This window comes from Vigna unguiculata, chromosome 10 (assembly GCF_004118075.2).
Source record: "Vigna unguiculata cultivar IT97K-499-35 chromosome 10, ASM411807v1, whole genome shotgun sequence".
NCBI classification, from domain to species: Eukaryota; Viridiplantae; Streptophyta; class Magnoliopsida; order Fabales; family Fabaceae; genus Vigna; species Vigna unguiculata.
This window is the reverse complement of record NC_040288.1, coordinates 22,816,470-22,835,087: the sequence shown is the minus strand read 5'-3', so window position 1 is coordinate 22,835,087 and position 18,618 is coordinate 22,816,470.

The following is an 18,618-nucleotide window of genomic DNA, read 5'->3' as shown; positions in this document are numbered from 1 at the left end:
GTTGGGGGCAGATGGACTCCTTCGTTTCAAGAACAGGGTGTGTGTTCCATGGGGACCAAGATTGAGGAAGAGAATTCTGGAAGAGGGTCACAAGAGTCGTCTTAGCATACACCCTGGTATGACTAAGATGTATAAGGACCTGAAAGACTCTTTCTGGTGGACTAGTATGAGGATAGATGTGGCGAACTTTGTAGCATCTTGCCTAGTGTGTCAACAGGCAAAGATAGAACACTAGAGGCCTGGAGGAATGCTAGAACCGTTAGAAATTCCTTAGTGGAAAAGGGACAACATCGCGATGGATTTCGTGACTCACCTACCAAAGTCTACAAGGGGTTACGATGCGATCTGGGTAATTGTAGATCGACTGATGAAGTGTGCACATTTCTTGTCGATCAACTAGAAGTTATTGATGGATAGATTGGAGGAGTTATATGTGAGGGAGGTGGTCAAACTGCATGGTGTTCCAACGAGCATAGTATCTGATCGGGACCCGAGATTTACGTCAAGGTTCTGGCAGTCGTTGCAAGCAGCATCGGGTACGCAACTAAGGATAAGTTCAACATATCATCTGTAGACTGACTGACAGTTAGAAAGGACTATCCAGTCCTTGGAGGACTTGCTGAGAGCTTGCGTATTGGATCACATAGGTAGTTGGAGTGAGGTACTTCCTTTGGTGGAGTTTACTTACAACAATAGTTACCACTACAGTATCGGGATGACACCTTATGAAGCAATGTATGGGAGGAGGTGTAGGACTCCATTATGCTGGAATTAGAATGGCAAATCAGTCGTGCTTGATCCTGAGTTTTTACAGATGACCACTAATAAAGTGAAGATGATTCAGGATCAGATGCGAGCTACCTAGAGCCGACAAAAGTCTTATGCTGATAAGAGACAGTGACCATTGGAGTTTGAGGCTGGATATCATGTATTTCTCTAGGTGACTCCAACCACTGGTGTTGGAAGGGTTCTCAAGTCAAGAAAGATGACTCCAAGATTCATTGGGCCGTATCAGATCACTCAGAGGATAGTTCCAATGGTGTGTGAGATTGCATTACCGCCTCATTTGGCAAACCTGCATAATGTCTTCCATATGTCATAGTTGAGGAAGTACATTGCAGACCCTTTGCATGTATTGGAAGCGGGCGATATCCAGGTCCGGGAGGATCTGACGATGGATGTTGGACCGATGCGTATCTTGGACTCACAGGTTAAGCAACTGAGAGGGAAGGAGATCAGGACGGTGAAAGTTCTCTAGGATGAAGCAACACAGGAGATGACTTGGGAGATGGAGAACCTAATGAGACTGTCTTACCCGCACTTATTCCTTGGTAAGATTTAAATTTTCGAGGATGAAAATTTTATAAGGTGGGGGGAATGTAAGACCCGAGGAATTTAAATAATTAAATAAATAATTATTTAATAAATGTGGGTAGTGGAAGCCTTTATGGCATTAAAAGCTGACTTTTATGATGTGGAAAAGTACTAGATCAAATGGTTGAGAGTACTTGTTATTATGAGGGGACTTGGGTTCAAGTCCTATGTATGCCAATTGTGTGTTATTTAATTTTATTATTTTCTTATATATTTGGGCGTGTAAAGAGAGTGTAAACTTCTAGATTTATAAATATTATCAAGAAACATGAATTGGCTTGAGCATATTACTTTGTGATTGTGTGGTTGTGAGTTCGAACCTTAGCTTAAAAAAATAACTTTCTTTTTGTTAAAATCTACTTTGGCATGGATGTGAAGAGACAGAGAAACACTAGCTAAAAGGAGGTAGCTAAGAAGGGCTGGAAAACAACTCCTTGAATGTCAATTAAATCCATCTTAAAGCCAATTTTCGTTTTTACCTTTATCAAGACTCTTTAAGGCATAATTAAGGGGGAATTAGAGAGAGAGAACTTTAGAGGCTGTTCCATTGTGAGTATTGAGAAGGGGAGAATTCTGGACGTGTGGCTACCCTGGGAGACTCATTGTAGTGGATTAGAGTTAGTTTAAGGGGTTCACGATGCCAACATCAAGAAGGGAATTTTAGCATTTGTTTTGAGCCAGGAATATCCAGGTTAGGGGTGTTCTATTATGTGTTTTGTATGACAAATATATGATTTCGTGCTAAACTTAATGAATGGGGTGCGTCTTTTTGCATTTTTGTTTGAATTTCGTCGTGTTTCTGGAAAATTCCAGAAACCACTTGGCGGCGTCGGGGGAGCCCGCCAGGCGACGCATGCTCTAGAACCCAAATCTAGGTTTTCTCTATGAACTGCCTGGCGGTTATGTGCTGTCTGCTAGGCGACCCAAGCTAGCTCGCCCAATTGCTATGTTTTCTTGTGCTATGTGATGTTGATGGTGCTTGGTTGGAATCTTTATATTAATTTATAAACATTTACATGTACCTACATGACGAAAATTGTATGAATTGGAGATAACTGAATGAATCGTGACCATGATTGGGAATTAGGGTTCATGTGGAAATTGGTAATGATGAAATATGTTTTCTGTTTAGGATTGAAGTACTGTTTTCATGAAAAAAGATATTAAGATTGATTAGCATGAACTTGGGTGAAGTCGAACATTAAAATCTTGTCAAGAACTCTACACGAAGTGTGAATTGGGTTTTTAGGGTGCGTACAGGTGTGTAAAAATCTGGCCAAAGCCCATGTTTGGATGCACCGCTTGGCGGCGTAGGAACTGCCGCTAAGCGACACCTCAGAACAATGAATCATTTGATGTTTGTTTTGAAAGTTTGGCGTTTTGGGACGTTGAATAATTCCAAGAGAAACTTAATTAGTTTGTAGAAAGTATGGAAAATTAAACTCGTATGTATATGGATGAAGTTATTACTGATATTAAAAAAATAAAATTCGAAATAAAATAAATACTGTATTCAATATACACTAATTCCCAAAAACGGGAAATTTAAAACTTTAAAATCAATATCCATAAATCCAGGAGTCCAAAATTCATAAAACTGAATAAAAGTCAATGGCTCCCGCCAGGGTTACATAATATTCTCAAAGCTAAAATAATAAACATATTTATATACAAAATATCCCCTGCTAGCCCTCGCTCTGAGTCTAAGCATCTCCTGGCTCACCTGTCACATCATCTGCTTCCGGATAACAAATTATCCGATCATCGCCATAGGCACAGATAGGGTGAGCTATGCACAATAAAAATATAAATAGATATATGAAATAAATAGGCTTCCCAACCCAAAATAACATAATTAAAATTCTCCTACTTTCCAAATCACCCCACCATGACTTCATAGTCCTACATGAGTCATATGCATGAACTAGGTCTTGGGACTTCCCTGTGCTCCCACGAAACTAACTCATTCGTGGTCCAACCCTATGAGCCTATCCCGCTCATAGTCCTACCCTACAGACTCCTTGTCTGTAGTAAAACATCCAAGTGTCATACTTGGACCCTAGCACGCACGCAATCACCATACTGTGGACTCTTCGCCCAATAGTAGCCGACGAGAACATCACAGTTCCTTGCCCATCGTGCACCCGACACATGCAATCACCATACTAAGGACTCCTCGCCCATTAGTAGCCGATGGGAACTCAACCAGTTCCATGCCCATCATGTGTCCAACCACCAAGCACATCCCATACCCCTATTGGACTTAGTCCTTCAAGCCCACACACCATAACACATGCATATACTTCTTATACTTAAGAAAAGTAGTCATTCAACACACACAAGAACATATAAACATGAGAAAAATCATATAAACTCGCTCAAGCCAAAGCCTCTCGCCCAAGCTAAGCCCTCTGCTTCGCTTAGGCTAGTTCACCTCGCTTAAGCGAGCTTAATACAACCACATCATCACATTATCTTGCTTAGGCGAGATCCCCTCGCCTGGGCGAGGCACGCATTCGCCAAAACCACATCCCAACCTCGCCTAGACGAGTATTCAACCACAAACACAAGAACACACTTCGAAGACTCCCTTAGGCGAGCCACTCTCGCCTAGGCGAGCCACTCTCACCTAGGCGAGCCACTCTCGCCTAGGCGAGAGTGTCCATCACCCAAAACTCAAAAAACCTCTTGCCTGGGCGAGATATCGCGCTCAAAACTACCAGGTTTCATCGCGACCTCGCTTAGGCGAGTGCCTCTCGCTTGGGCGAGAGACCATGTCGCTCAACCCCTTTCCCGATCGCCTAGGCGAGAACTACAAACCAGAACCCAAAGTGAGCCTCTGCAACTCCCGCTTAGGCGAGATGGACCCGCTTGGGTGAGACTTGCAGAGTTTCGAGCCTGATCACGCACACACATCGCCCCCACAATATCAACACACCCACCAATCGTTACCAGCACAATGTAATGGCCAAATCACATCAGAAACAAGTTTTACAACTAAATTATCAACCCATTTGAATACTAAACTCGTTACTTTTCCAAAGTAACTTAGCAAAACCCCAAAACCCACATTCAACTCATGTGAAATCAAAAAATGACAACAACACCAAGATTACCCAATTCCCAATCATAACCACATGTGATACCCCTAAAATCATACCTCAAACAAAACCCAACTTCGCCCAAAGCGCAAAAAACACTAAACCATATAAAATACATATAAATTCAGCACCCCTAACCTGAACTTCTTGATTCAATTTGGGGGAAAAGAGGACGTTCCTTTGTTGCCCTCTACTTTGTTCCAATACTCTCCTAATTCAGTCTTCAATTCTCTTCTCACTCCCTCAGAATTCGTGCTCCTCTCAAAACTCAATTACCAGCATTACCAAAACCCTTCTTTTCCCTTAAAATGGCCTTTTATAGGTGTCTTAATTAAGGGTTTAAAAGGGTAAAACGAAAAATAGCCTTAATTATATTTTTAATTTCTTATTCAATGTTAACTAATGTTTTTCAGCCCTTTGGCTACTCCTCCCATTGATTCTTACCTTCGCCCTTTCAACTCCACTCTAAGCTAGAATTAGCAAAAATAAAGCCTACTTTATGCCCAACAAGGTTTGAACCCGTGGCCTTCCACTCACAATGCCAAAGCATAACCACTATATGCCAATTCACATTTGGTGATATGCACAAATCAACACAAGTTTACAATACCAATTACATACTCATACATATCCTTAAAATCAATAATAAAACAACAACACATAATTGACACACATAGGACTCGAACCCAAGTCCTCTCACACAATCAACGTACTCTCAACCACTTGAGCTAGTACTTTCCCACGTCACATTAAACAACAATTAATGTCATAAAGGCACCTTCTACTCGCATTTATTAATTAATTAATTATTTAATTAATTAATTTACCTGGGTCTTATAGTTCAATTGTGAGTATTGAGAAGGGGAGAATTATGGACGTGTGGCTACCCTGGAAGACTCATTGTAGTGGACTAGAGCTAGTTTAAGGGGTTCACGGTGCCAACATCAAGAAGGGAATTTTAGCATTTGTTTTGAGCAAGGAATATCCAGGTTAGGGGTGTTCTATTCTGTGTTTTGTGTGACAAATATATGATTTCGTGCTAAACTTAATGAATAGGGTGCGTCTTTCTGCGTTTTTGTTTGAATTTCGTCGTGTTTCTAGAAAATTCCAGAAACCACTTGGCGGCGTCAGGGGAGCCCGCCAGGCGACGCATGCTCTAGAACCCAAATCTAGGTTTTCTCTATGAACCGCGTGGCGGTTACGTGCTGTCTGTTAGGCGACACACGCTAGCTCGCCCAATTGCTATGTTTTCTTGTGTTATGTGATGTTGATTGTGCTTGGTTGGAATCTTTATATCAATTTATAAACATTTACATGTACCTACATGACAAAAATTTTATGAATTGGCGATAACTGAATGAATCGTGACCATGATGGGGAATTAGGGTTCATGTGGAAATTGGTAATGATAAAATATGTTTTTTGTTTAGGATTGAAGTAATGTTTTCATGAAAAAAGATATTAAGATTGATTAGCATGAACTTGCGTGAAGTCGAACATTAAAATCATGTCAAGAACTCTGCACAAAGTGTGAATTGGGGTTTTAGGGTGCGTACAGGTGTGGAAAAATCTGGCCAAAGCCCAGGTTTGGATGCACCGCTTGGCGGCGTAGGAACTGCCGCTAAGCGACACCTCAGAACAGGGAAACATTTGATGTTTGTTTTGAAAGTTTGGTTTTTTGGGACGTTGAATAATTCCAAGAGAAACTGAATTAGTTTGTAGAAAGTATGGAAAATTAAACTCGTATGTATATGGATTAAGTTATGTATAACTTTGCAATGAGCATAAAAGTGGTTGGTTGTACTAATTCAGATGTTTTTAATACCTAATTGGGGGCTTTACTAGAGTTGAAATTGGACTGATTTATATTCCAATTGATGTGTGGTATTTTTCCAACTGTTTGAGTAAGGATATGCTATTAATTGAGAAAATATGCTAAGTGAGGTGTGTGAAAGTGCAATTCAGTTATATGACTATGCCTGGAGGAATGGGTTTTATTTTATATAAGGCGGTCTAGATTGTATGCTCCAATGGTCATTGGCAAGTGTGATAGTGGTGTTGTTTTTAAAGTCTATGTGCAATATTAACAATTTTGTGGCAGGTTGCAATTAGTAAATAAAGAGAACATGATAATACTTACTTTGGGCATGATTAAATGTGTGCATTATGATTTAGTGTTGGTATCATGATTGGATAACTGTAATTGTACTATAATTGACATATTGTATGATTGCGATCCCTTAAGACTTGAGAAAATGCCAAAAACCAATAGCATTGCGCTACTAGTATGGCGCCTGGCGGCGTAGGGTGAGCTGCTAGGCAACTGAGTCCCAAAATAGTGGCAGTAGCCACTGTATGCACGTGGCGCCTGGCGGCAGGGTTGGTTCTGCTAGGTGATAGGGGTGCGACATGAGTACTGGAAGGCGCTTGGCGCCTAGCGGTGTAAGATGTGCAAAAGGCGGTCTAGAACCAAGTTCCGCCTAGAAACGCGAGAGGTGCCCTAGGCGATTTTGGGTGCAGAGGTTGCTTGTGAGGAGGGTTTCTACACAACTTTGGATGAGGGTCACGATATGATGCTTTGGTTGGGGGCCCAGTTACGAGTTTAACTTGTATTTGGGTAACACGTGGCCACTCGAGGTTGTAGCCTGGTGGTTTAGGAAGTCCAGTGGAGTGTGCGAGATCGTGGCTCGTACGAAGAAGTTCCAAATGACTTCCTTCTTCAATGCAACTGAATGAGTTTGGTAGTCTTGGGACAACTACGAAATTCAGTTCGTTTTAGGGAACTCCACTTGGTGTCGTAGATTGTGGACGTGGCAATTTATTCCCGGATGTGGACTATTAGGTGGTGGCCTATAGTCGGAGGGACGAGTAGACACTCGTGCAACAAAGATTGATCAGTGTACTCACCAAAGGCTGTAGAATCAAGAGGCGTCTAACGTAAGGGTTGAAAGTTGAGGAATTGAGGAATGGGAAATGCTAACACGGGTTATGGTTTTTGAGATGCTTAATTTATGTCATGTTATACTCGTTTGTTTATAATTGAGCTCACTCTATCTGTGTGTGTTTGGCGATGATCATGTAACTTGTTACATGGGAGCAAATGTTCGTGCAGGTGAGCGTGTGGATGCCTAGAGATGGAATGGGGAACAACTATGGGAGTTTTACTAGTTCTTTTTATAGACATTTATGAACTATTTTGTAATGATTTGATAAATAGTTTATATGTATAATAATTGAATGTCGTGGATTTTGTTTTATTTTGGCACGTTTAAATAAGTTTTTAATTTCTGCGTTTTGGGGAAGTACTTAATATTAAATACAGTTTCATCATTTTCTTTCTTTTTATTTAAATAAGTAATTTTTGGCTAGGACTTTACATGAAGAAGACAAATTAGAGGACATGATCCCTGATGTTGGCGTTGAAGCTTTTGCCCAAGCACATGTGTATGTCTACTAATTTGGAGACTTCGTTGTATATTGGTTCAACGAAGTTCACAAGGTTGTCAGCAGTGTTAAGAGTGATGAATTTGAAGGCGACCAATGGGTGGACCAATAATAGTTTCACATAATTGCTGGTGTTGTTGAATGAAATGCTTCTAGATGGAAATACACTACTCACTCGCAACTATGATGCCAAGAAAATTCTTTGTCTAATGGATATGGAGTATAAAAGGATACATGCATTTCCTAATGATTGCATACTCTATAGGAAAGAATTTGAAGGATTGAAAAAGTGTCCGAAGTGTGGCTTATCACGGTACAAAGAGAAAATCAATAGTGAAGATAAAGGTGGGTTAGAAAAGTATATTCAATTTTTTTTTTTTTAATTTCTGATGTCCAGTTAGGCCTTGGTTAGGCGGAAACCGAGGTAGTAACTATTAAATATGCCTCGGGTTCATAACCGAGACATAAAGAACAACCTTTTTAGATGGAAATAACTTATGTCCTTTCCCTTCCCTGCACTAATGACAAGTCGGCTAAGGTTAAGAAAAAGTCAGCCAAAGTAGAGAGCAAAGAATGAGAAGATCAAGTTAGTCAAAGTGAGAAACAAGTTGGCTATGAAGATAGTAAAGAACTCAATTGTTAATGAAAGGGACAAGCATGGTGTGGGCTACACATGGCTAAGTCAGGATGAATGGAAGAAGGATGAAAGACAGAAGAAGCATTTAAATTTATATGAGGATTTGTTGGGTAAACTTAAATGAGGATAGTTGGGAAAATCCAAAAGATAGTAGTGCTTCATATTAATAATTATGGAGTTCATTTAATTGTGTTTAGGTAGTAATTGGGTAGCTGCGTTTAAAATAAGAAGTTCATTAATAGGATTTTTGTAGTTGTTAGGTAACTTATTAATTGTGGTTTGATAGTAATTATATTTAATGTATGTGGTTGAAGACTAGTTAAAGGACCTATAAATAGTGCATGTAGTGTTCATTATAAAATACAATAAGTCTTAATTAATATACAAAGTATTTATCCAAAGAGACTCTGTTGTCAACAACATGTATCTAATAGCTTATGTGTCAGTTGTTTTGTAGTCTCTTTTCATTATTCATTAATATAAGAAAAAGTAACTCAAATCAAATGAAATTTAAAAAAAAAAATTATTATTGGGACCATGTTTGAAACATATTTAGAGGCTAAACGTATTAAATTCTAGTTTTCCGTCATTTTCTCTCAATCTTTCTCTGATCGTAACGATAAATAAAGTATCGTAGACACATATATATTTCTCTACATATAGAATATAACTAGTGCTATACCCGTGTGTATGCACGGGTGGTGTGTTTTTTTTTTTTAATTTTGTATTTGTAAAATAAAAAAATATTAATTATCTTTTGAAATTAATATTTTTTCATATATATCATTATACAATATTATTGTTCGTACAAATAATAATAATAAATATTGTAGATAGATATTAAAATTAGTATAGATCAATCTTACTTTAACTTTTGTAGTCATATTTTTTAATGGAGTATTTCAAATTTTTGTTACATATAAATTTAGATATTTTTTTACTTCAAATAAATTTATATGGTATTTTTTAATGGATTGATTTAAAATTGCTTAGAAATAATCATAAATATCTTGTTAGTTAGTTGAATAACAAAATATTATGTTTTTTAATTGCTTACTAATAAATAAATTGGTTGCAACCACTCTTATGGTTATTTTGATTATGCTATTTATATATTAAAATGTCAAATGATTATTAGTTATTATAATTTTTGGACCAATATATTAATTTAAAGTTTAAATATAGTTGCAAATGTGAGTAATTGTTATTTTTTAATATTTCGAGTGCATAATTACAAATATTGAAAGTAATAGATGGAAAAGGATGTTTAAAGAGGGAAAAACTGTTTGGTAGATTTATTTGCACTCTAAGAGAAAGTTTCACCTTAGGTAAAAAAATAAGAGAATTTCATGACTATATCAACAAGATTGTCCACTTTAGAAGAGCAATAATAATAACCGTATAAAAATAATTAAATATCTCATACAAGTACTCCTAGTAATATTTATTTCGGAAAAATAATAATAATAATAATAATAATAATAATAATATTTTATAATAATAATAATAAGTAGTGCTAGTATCGAAACATATCATGTGGTGCAGCGTTATTATTACTTTTTAAAATTATATTAAGAAAGTTAATATAATTATAAATAATGATATTTTATTTCAAAGTATAATTTTGCATAACTTATTATTAAAATTAAATAAATGTAATACAAGGACGCTGTTTTTTTTCCTTCTTTTTGTTATTGTTGGTAAATATTTTAATTCAGAATTAAGTAGGTAATTAATATATTCTTAGATTTTTCAGGTACACACTTTTATATTCATTTTTATGTATTTGAAAGTGCATTAGAATTTTCGTTTTCACTCTGAGTTCCAGAGTCAATGTTTTTTCTTCTTTGGTACGCTGTGTGGGTTTGGGAGAAGATGTCATTTTCGGGTAGATACAACTTCAAAAACATGTTCCAAAACTCTATCTATTTGCTATATCTAGGTGATGTAAGTAATAATTAACTTTTACAGTGCATTTGCATTATTAATGGTTATATACCATTTTCGTTACCTGTGATTGTTTTGATCAGTAGTTGCGTTCTGTTTCCATTGATTATCAAAATGTCATTGATGCATTATTTGGTTCATTTTTCAGACATGCATATCTTATATTTTCGCCTTCTCGCATATATGGACATTGCAGGGATTTGGGGATTTTGAAGATGATTTTATGCTTGAATGGGGAAACAAACTGGCTCTTGGAACCAACTATTTCACATATCCAATGGGGAATGTTTTGAACTTAGATTTTGAGGAGGGTTTGATTAAAAAGGGAATTTTTCGCATACCATCTTATTTTGAAGAATTTTATGAACTGCAAGATTTGTAGTGATAGATATTTCCGACTTAGGATTTTCGACCTGGAATGGACTGAGATAGAATACCCAGGTTTAGGAAATAGTTACATTGCAGAGGAAGATTTAGTGTGGTCTAGATTCTTATCTTCTTTTTGGGTAAAGATATGTCCCAGAGAGGTGAACTTCGAAACTTTATTAATTTTGTTGTGTGTTAAAATAACTATTTTTTTCCATCTAATATTGTCTGCTTTTGTGAATACAGTCTACGATTTGCTTGGATGCATATTTTCACCTATTATGGGAGAAAAAAGTAGTTTATGGGCAGGAGATGGAGTTCATAGATCCTTGTTTTAAAACTTTCAAGTTTATGTTTGATGTGAAACCTAATGCTACAACGATTTTACGTGGTCCTATTGGAAAAATGTTTAAGTACTACAATATGAAGGATTAAGTACTACAAGTATTCTGAATTATGTTTCCCAGAATGTTTTCTTGTATATGTTGTTTTCATTAGAAGGAATCGAGATTGACTATAGTACAAATGCTGCCTCTTCTTCTGGTACTGCCAATATTCCTGCAGATGTTGTTGACCAAGGGAGTGATCATTCCTTAGTTAAATTTTTGAGTGGTTATGATATTGGTGCATCGTCGCTGGTATTGGAAAAATTTTTGAGTGATCATTCCTTAGTTTAATTTCAGTATTCTTATTTGATCATCTATTTTATTGTGCAGTTTTTTATAACATTTTTAATGCCTGTTTCAGTATCTTAATGCTTCTTTTGTTGCCACTGCATCGTCGAGATCTAAGAAGGAGTATATTCTATCAAATGGAAATGGAATGTATTGGGAATGCTCAATTAGATGAGCTGCAAGATCCTGCATTGAATGCTATCTGGGCTGTGGATGGAAGAGATTTGTCACAAAGAATAAGTTATGCGCTGGTGATTGTATCAAGTTGGAAGTTGACAAAAATGAAGACAGTTTAATCACAGTTAAGAAAATTTAGAGTGTTCTGTACTTAAATTGAAAATCTTTAACATATGTATTGATGTGGTAATATTTTGGTGCACTTTATGCACAAGAACAATTTCTTTTGTTTGTAGTTGTATTTTGGTATTATGAAACCTTTATTTAAATGGATGAAGACATGCATTTCTAAATTAATTTTTTTTTTGTAATTACAGTAATGAGTTACACAATCAGTTTAAATAAACGTAATTGTTTGATATTGTTATATCAATTGTTGCAACAAAATTGAATTTTAAAGATAGAAAAGTTAATTATTTTTTTATACTAATGAAAAATTAGCGTTAGTCATTAAATTTAGAAATGAAATTGGAATGGTAGTTATTTTCGTATATTAACATTATGATAATATCTTCGAAAACAAATACGTCGTTTCTATATTAATATAATGTTAGAAAGTGCATAAAGGTTTGTTATCCATTCACTTGATTTCAATAATTTTATACTGAATGTTGTAAACATTTATCATAATTGGGTTTGTGGTTGTTGGTAGCTGTAAATTCAATTTATGATTGTCTTCGTCAAATTAATTTATCAATTGAGTTGGCGGTGGTGTAAAATGAAAAAAGAGTTCAATACATAAATGCATTCTTTATTGTAATTGTGTACGTGTGCACGATGGTTGGTCTTGTTTTAAATGACAACGCAACTTTTACTTGGACTAACTATGGCATCCATGTCTGAGAGAATGAAGTCATGCAACAAATCATACATGTATACTTATGCCCTTTATCATGTATCATCTTTCTTTTCTATTCTTTGTATGTGTATTTGTCCAAATTTCAAACTGATTTCATAATATAGATGGCATTTCACATAGATTTGTATATGTTGTCTCTGGACACAGAGCATATAACGGATAGAGTTCTCAAAATGTAAGTTAATATAGTAAATATGTCTTATACATGTTGGAAACCTTCTTTAAACACAAAATTTGTCGTAGAAGACAATGGTTTTTGCTCGGAATCATGGATTAAGATCTTTAATCCTAATTTGCTCTGAATCCTAGAAACTACAACATACAATTGACCATGGCTAAACACTGGTTTTGACAAATATAGTCCAATCGAGCACAAAGATTGTCCCTATGATTTGTTTATAGTCATTGCATAAGATAACATAATTGAAAATTGCCTTCTGATTAGTTTGAATGGCCACGAAGATTGAGATGGAGACATAGACATACGTGGAATATAAACTTCATTACCCTTTTTGTTTCCACTTATAATCCTTGCTGCTATTACATGTTTTTGCAACCTTGTAATAATTAATATGCTTCTGTTGCACAGTCCCTCCGCTCGATCCAAGTTTCTTAGCAACATTATAGGAGCTCCAATTTTCAGAGTTATTTTCTGACTTGGTAATCCTGATGTAGTCAATGAATTGAGGAATTCTGGAGTAATAACATCATAGTCATAATTTATTGAATTATCATATTTATTAATTGTACCTGCACTTAGGTACTCTTGTTCTTGTCCTGCAAAGCGTCATTATATTAGTTATTGGACATATAATACATATTCCATATGTAACATATGTGACTGGATAAATAAATATTTACCAGTAATTAAACATAATATGTATTGGTTAATTTCTTCCATTGTCTCGATTTTACTAGCCAATATAGCTTTGCTCTGCAGGAAATTATCATTTCTGTAGTTTTCCGATAGATTAGTATATGTGCTTAATACAATTGCTTCGATTGGATCGTTAAAATCAGAAATCAAAAATTCTGGTGGTATTTCAATATCTACTACACGATCATTTGGTTCACACAACATACCATCACCAAGTTTCACAATCCAATCAGAGAACTCTTGAATTTCCGATGTTGTACTGGTTTGTAAAACTGTTTGTAATAGTCTCATGTTCTTGGTCAATGTCAATACTTAATAGTGTTGCCATAGGTATGTTGTTGTACAATGTCTGATCGACTACCTCTAGGAATTACAGGTAATATTTGTCTAAAATCACCTCTAAAGACTAAATTCGATTTCATTTGCTCTTTCATTATGTCATTTAGCATTCTGTCAAGAGTCTCGAAACATAATTTGTGTGCCATTGATGCTTAATCCCAAATGATAAGGTCAGCTAATTTTAATAGCTCTGCAGCTTCAAAACCCTGTTCCATGTTACAAATTGGGTTTTCCATGGTTGGAATTGGTATTCTGAACTTTGAATGTGTTGTTCTTCCTCCTGACAACAATAGAGATGCTATACCACTTGATGCAACAGTTAGAACAATTTTTCCCTTAGATCGCAATGTTGAAGATAGAGTTCTCCACATGAAAGTTTTTCTTGTTCCGCCATAGCCATATAAAAAGAACATTCCTCCGACGTTCTTAATAACAACTTGATTCACTTTGTCAAATATCTCCTTTTGTTCACCTACAAATGTTTTTTCCGATTTTATGTACTCAAATAAAGAATCTATACATGTATTTGAAACTTTTATAACAAATTTAGCTAACTACTTTTTACCTGTCATGGAATTATAATTTTTCTGAAATACATTTTCTTCACTGATGGGAACAAATTGGTGTACTCTGAACTTGACTACAATCCCATGAGGTGATAATTGCAATTCTGCATTTAGATAAATTGATTTAAGTATACATTTGCTTAATGCAATAACTTCATTGTTGAAGTTTAGAAATAACAGTGAAACATACTTAGATTGCCAGCTTTTATTCTTTCCCTATATAATACGTCATCAGATAACCAATTCCAAGTTTTTCCCCATAGATCATGTGGTTTGTTAACACTATTAGACAATAACATTGTGACAAAAAGATTCCTTTGATAATTTCCACTGCCCCAATCTTTTGCTTCTTTGATAGCTTCTACGTATTCCTTATCATCTGCTAAAAATCCCAAAGATTCATATGCTTCTCTAAAGGTAGAATATAATATGTTGTCTATCGTCTTGATATGTTCATAACATAAAGGACCTTTGACAACAATTAGCATCCTCCTTAGATAGTATAATTCACCTGTTGATGGTGGTACCCAAATAAGTCTTCCAATTTTATTTCCTATTTTCTTGGGTTTCCAACATCTATCTTTCTTGACATAGACAAACTTTGACACAATCTCTGGGTATGTCAAAGTTCTAGCATGTTCATACTTTTTGTTCCATTCCATCCAACTCGTGAACATTGATTCTGCCATGAATCGGAAATGAAAAGATTCTCCAACAGGCCTCAGAAGGTGATATATATATATATATATATATATATATATATATATATATATATATATATATATATATATATATATATATATATATATATATATATATATATATATCTACAATCAAGATATTGTTTAATTTCATATGTTGGCTGCTCTAAAACAGAACATTCATTGGTATTATTAACTATAGCAGATGTAATTATGTTATAACCCTTGCTGATGTATTTGAATAAGTACTTGATTGAAGTACTTCTGTTGCACCATTCAACATTTATATGACCTTGATATTTAAGTAACAATTTATGATTATATGGAACCACAAATCGATTGTCTAAAGAAACATGATTTTCACAACACAGACTTCATTCTCTTCTACGATATTATGGAAATCCATCTTCTGAAATAGTTGTAGTACTATGAAATTTTTTAGGAAAAAACCGTGAGCATTTACCATTCTTCATGCAAGGAAGAGATTTATTTACTACTCCACAAGAACCATGAATCATATGTTCCTTCACACATTGATGTAGTTTTGGATTTTCTATTGGGCATGGTATTTCAGCCGATATTACTCTATCAATGTCATTTGCGGTTGGATATTTGTCATTCTGGTGCAAAAACAGTAGTAGATGAGCATGACGTAGACCACACTTTTGGAATTCAATAGTATACATGTCTGCATTGTACAATGATTCAATTAGTATGACAACACAAAGAAATATTTATTACGTAATGAAATAATAGGAATAAAAAGATTTACATGCAATGCCCCTGCCTAACAAATGATTCTTCGTAAGGTCTGTTAGGCAATTTCTCTTCATGTTCTTTGAAGTACTTGTTAGTCGATGATTAACATCATGCCTATAACCATCTTCCTCGTATGGGAATAGTAGCGGATATTGGAATCCTAGGTAGCTCGTGTGCAGTTCATTAATTGTTTCCAATTTTCCACTTCTATTTTCCATTATGATATCTCTTGGAGAAGCACTATCAACATTACCAACTATTAGTGCTGCTACTTCAGAAATGTTAGGTATATTGTATAGCCTTCCATCCTTAGTCCTATCAGTAATAAGCCTAAATTTAAGGTCACAGAAAGGTTGTTCTTTGTAACGATCTCTAGCAACTCGAAATGATTTTGCATGAACATTGTATTCATCTAACATTTTTGTCAACTTGTTTACAATATCTACATCAATTTTGTTGTCATTGTTGAAAATTGATAGAATATGAATTAATATAGCATACAAATATCACAATCTAATATAAAAACAGCTTATTTAAACGTACCTTAATGATTGGATTCTGTTGTGTGTTTCATTTTCAGTATAATAAATATATAGTTGGGCGAACTTAGGCATTTGCCCTGCAGGAGGGAGCAAACTACCTATTCTATGGCAAACTTGGCCTTGGATTCTTAGGTTGGGTGGACCATGACCATTGTTGTAGCTATTATCAACTTTGGCACCAGGTGATGTAAAAGCAAACATCATATTATATGTTCTAATATGTTGTTGAAAATTTTTTCCTTCTCTGCTGTTGGAGTCAAACAATAATTGCTTCAAAACACTAGAAGCATCCTTCAATAGAGGTAACTGCATTTTTCCATTCCCACAATACAACTGAAACTTTGGAATTGTAGAATGTTTATGCTTGTCTATCCTTTCTTCATACCACATGTATGCTTTACAATACGAGCACATGTATATTGGGTCACCTATATCTGTATAAGTAGTGAATTTTTATTGTTTATTTAGTAAACATATTTAAAAAGGAATAATATCATGAAATAAACGATGTAATTAGTAGATATATTATCTTTCATCTAATTGTATGGAAGGATCATTGTCTGAAGTTGTACATGTTTTTTTCTTTCGATCTTGTTGACCTTGTACATTTTGAACGTTGTCTTGAACTGTCATAATATAAAAGATTAAGAATTTACTAATATAAATATCTTCTAGTGAATAAATTAATAAATACCTTTTGTATTGCCTGCAACATCTGCGTAACTACTGACTTGACTTATTTTTTGACCCATAAGAAATTCATATGCAATTAAAGAAAATTGTTCACAAGTACTGCTCTTATTCAATGAGCATTGATTTTCTTTTTCCTGCTCTGAAGAAACCATCTAAAACCTATGTAATAGATTGTGTCGATGTGAAGCACTGCTATCTAGAACTGTATGTTTATCTTTATGACATTGCACTATTCTATAATTGTTAAGTCTTTCATCCTCAAAAAAATTATATGTAACATCAAATAGTGGAGTACACAATCTTCTTGTATGTTGGCTTTTAGAAAATGCACCAAATTCTTTACCACATTTCTTATTCATCCTATTTTCTTTCAATATCATTTTTCTCTTCAATCTTGCTTGGGCGCAAGAAATGTTGGATCTTATTTTATCAACATCCATTCCTGTGTTTATCAATATCGAACATAATCACCTGAGAATAAATTTTAAAAAAATTTGTTCAAATTAAAGAAAAATGAATGCATATTGTAAAATGTACAATTAAATTTTTTAACAAAAAAAAAAACAAACCTCTTAGCTGTCTATTAATACTTTTCTATTATCATACACATTGCAGTTGTTGTATTCTTTTTATTGCTTCTGAAAATTATCATCCCTTCATTGTAAACCAGATAATTATTCATGTTCTATGTTGTTGTTAATGGTAATACTCAATTAAAATGGCCGCCAAATGAAAAAAATATGTTAATTTTTTACAAAATCCATTTCAAATATTGTCGTGTCAATTTAATGAAATTACTATATGCAATGAGTGCTCAGATTTTTTTTTTAAAGTTAACCTAAATACTTTAAAGGTTAGAGTATTAATTACATTGACATTTCATTATCAATCGTCATTTGAAACGGTAATTTTATTTAAAATTTTAATATATATGTCATGTCCTTCGACTTTTTTACCATTCCATTATCCAATCATTTTGCACTGCATTTCAAAATTTATTCCAATGGCTTCATCTTCCCGGAAGGCTATGATGTACTGCCATCCATTCTGGGTTTCAATCCTTAATCCTACCAAGGTAAAGTTTTGGTGTCTTTGCCATCTACTATATATCATCTGTTTTCAACCACATATATTATAAAAGCAATCCAAAAAGTATATATATATGTTGATTTTTTTCTGAAACTGCATTCTAATCTACATTTTGTATAGAACAATGAAGATAATGGAACCCATTTGCCAAGATCTATTTTTCTGTTATTTTAATATCTATAAACATTGCATCAGACATTTATACTTTGATTTCAACATTTCATTCGTTTAATTCATACATATTGCAGGAATACATTCAATTTGACAAAGATTTCTTTGTTTACTAGACCAAAGAAGTTCGACATAATCTAAACTACTTAGTCAAGGTTAGTTGTCCAAAGAAATTACTGGACCCAAGAAGAAATAAGTTAGTTGTCCACATAGGTCAAGGTTGAGTGCCTAAAAACTTCTTTGTGGAAGTTATGAAATAGCAAGTTTTTACAAGTTCACAGAGAACTATTATGTAGCAGTCA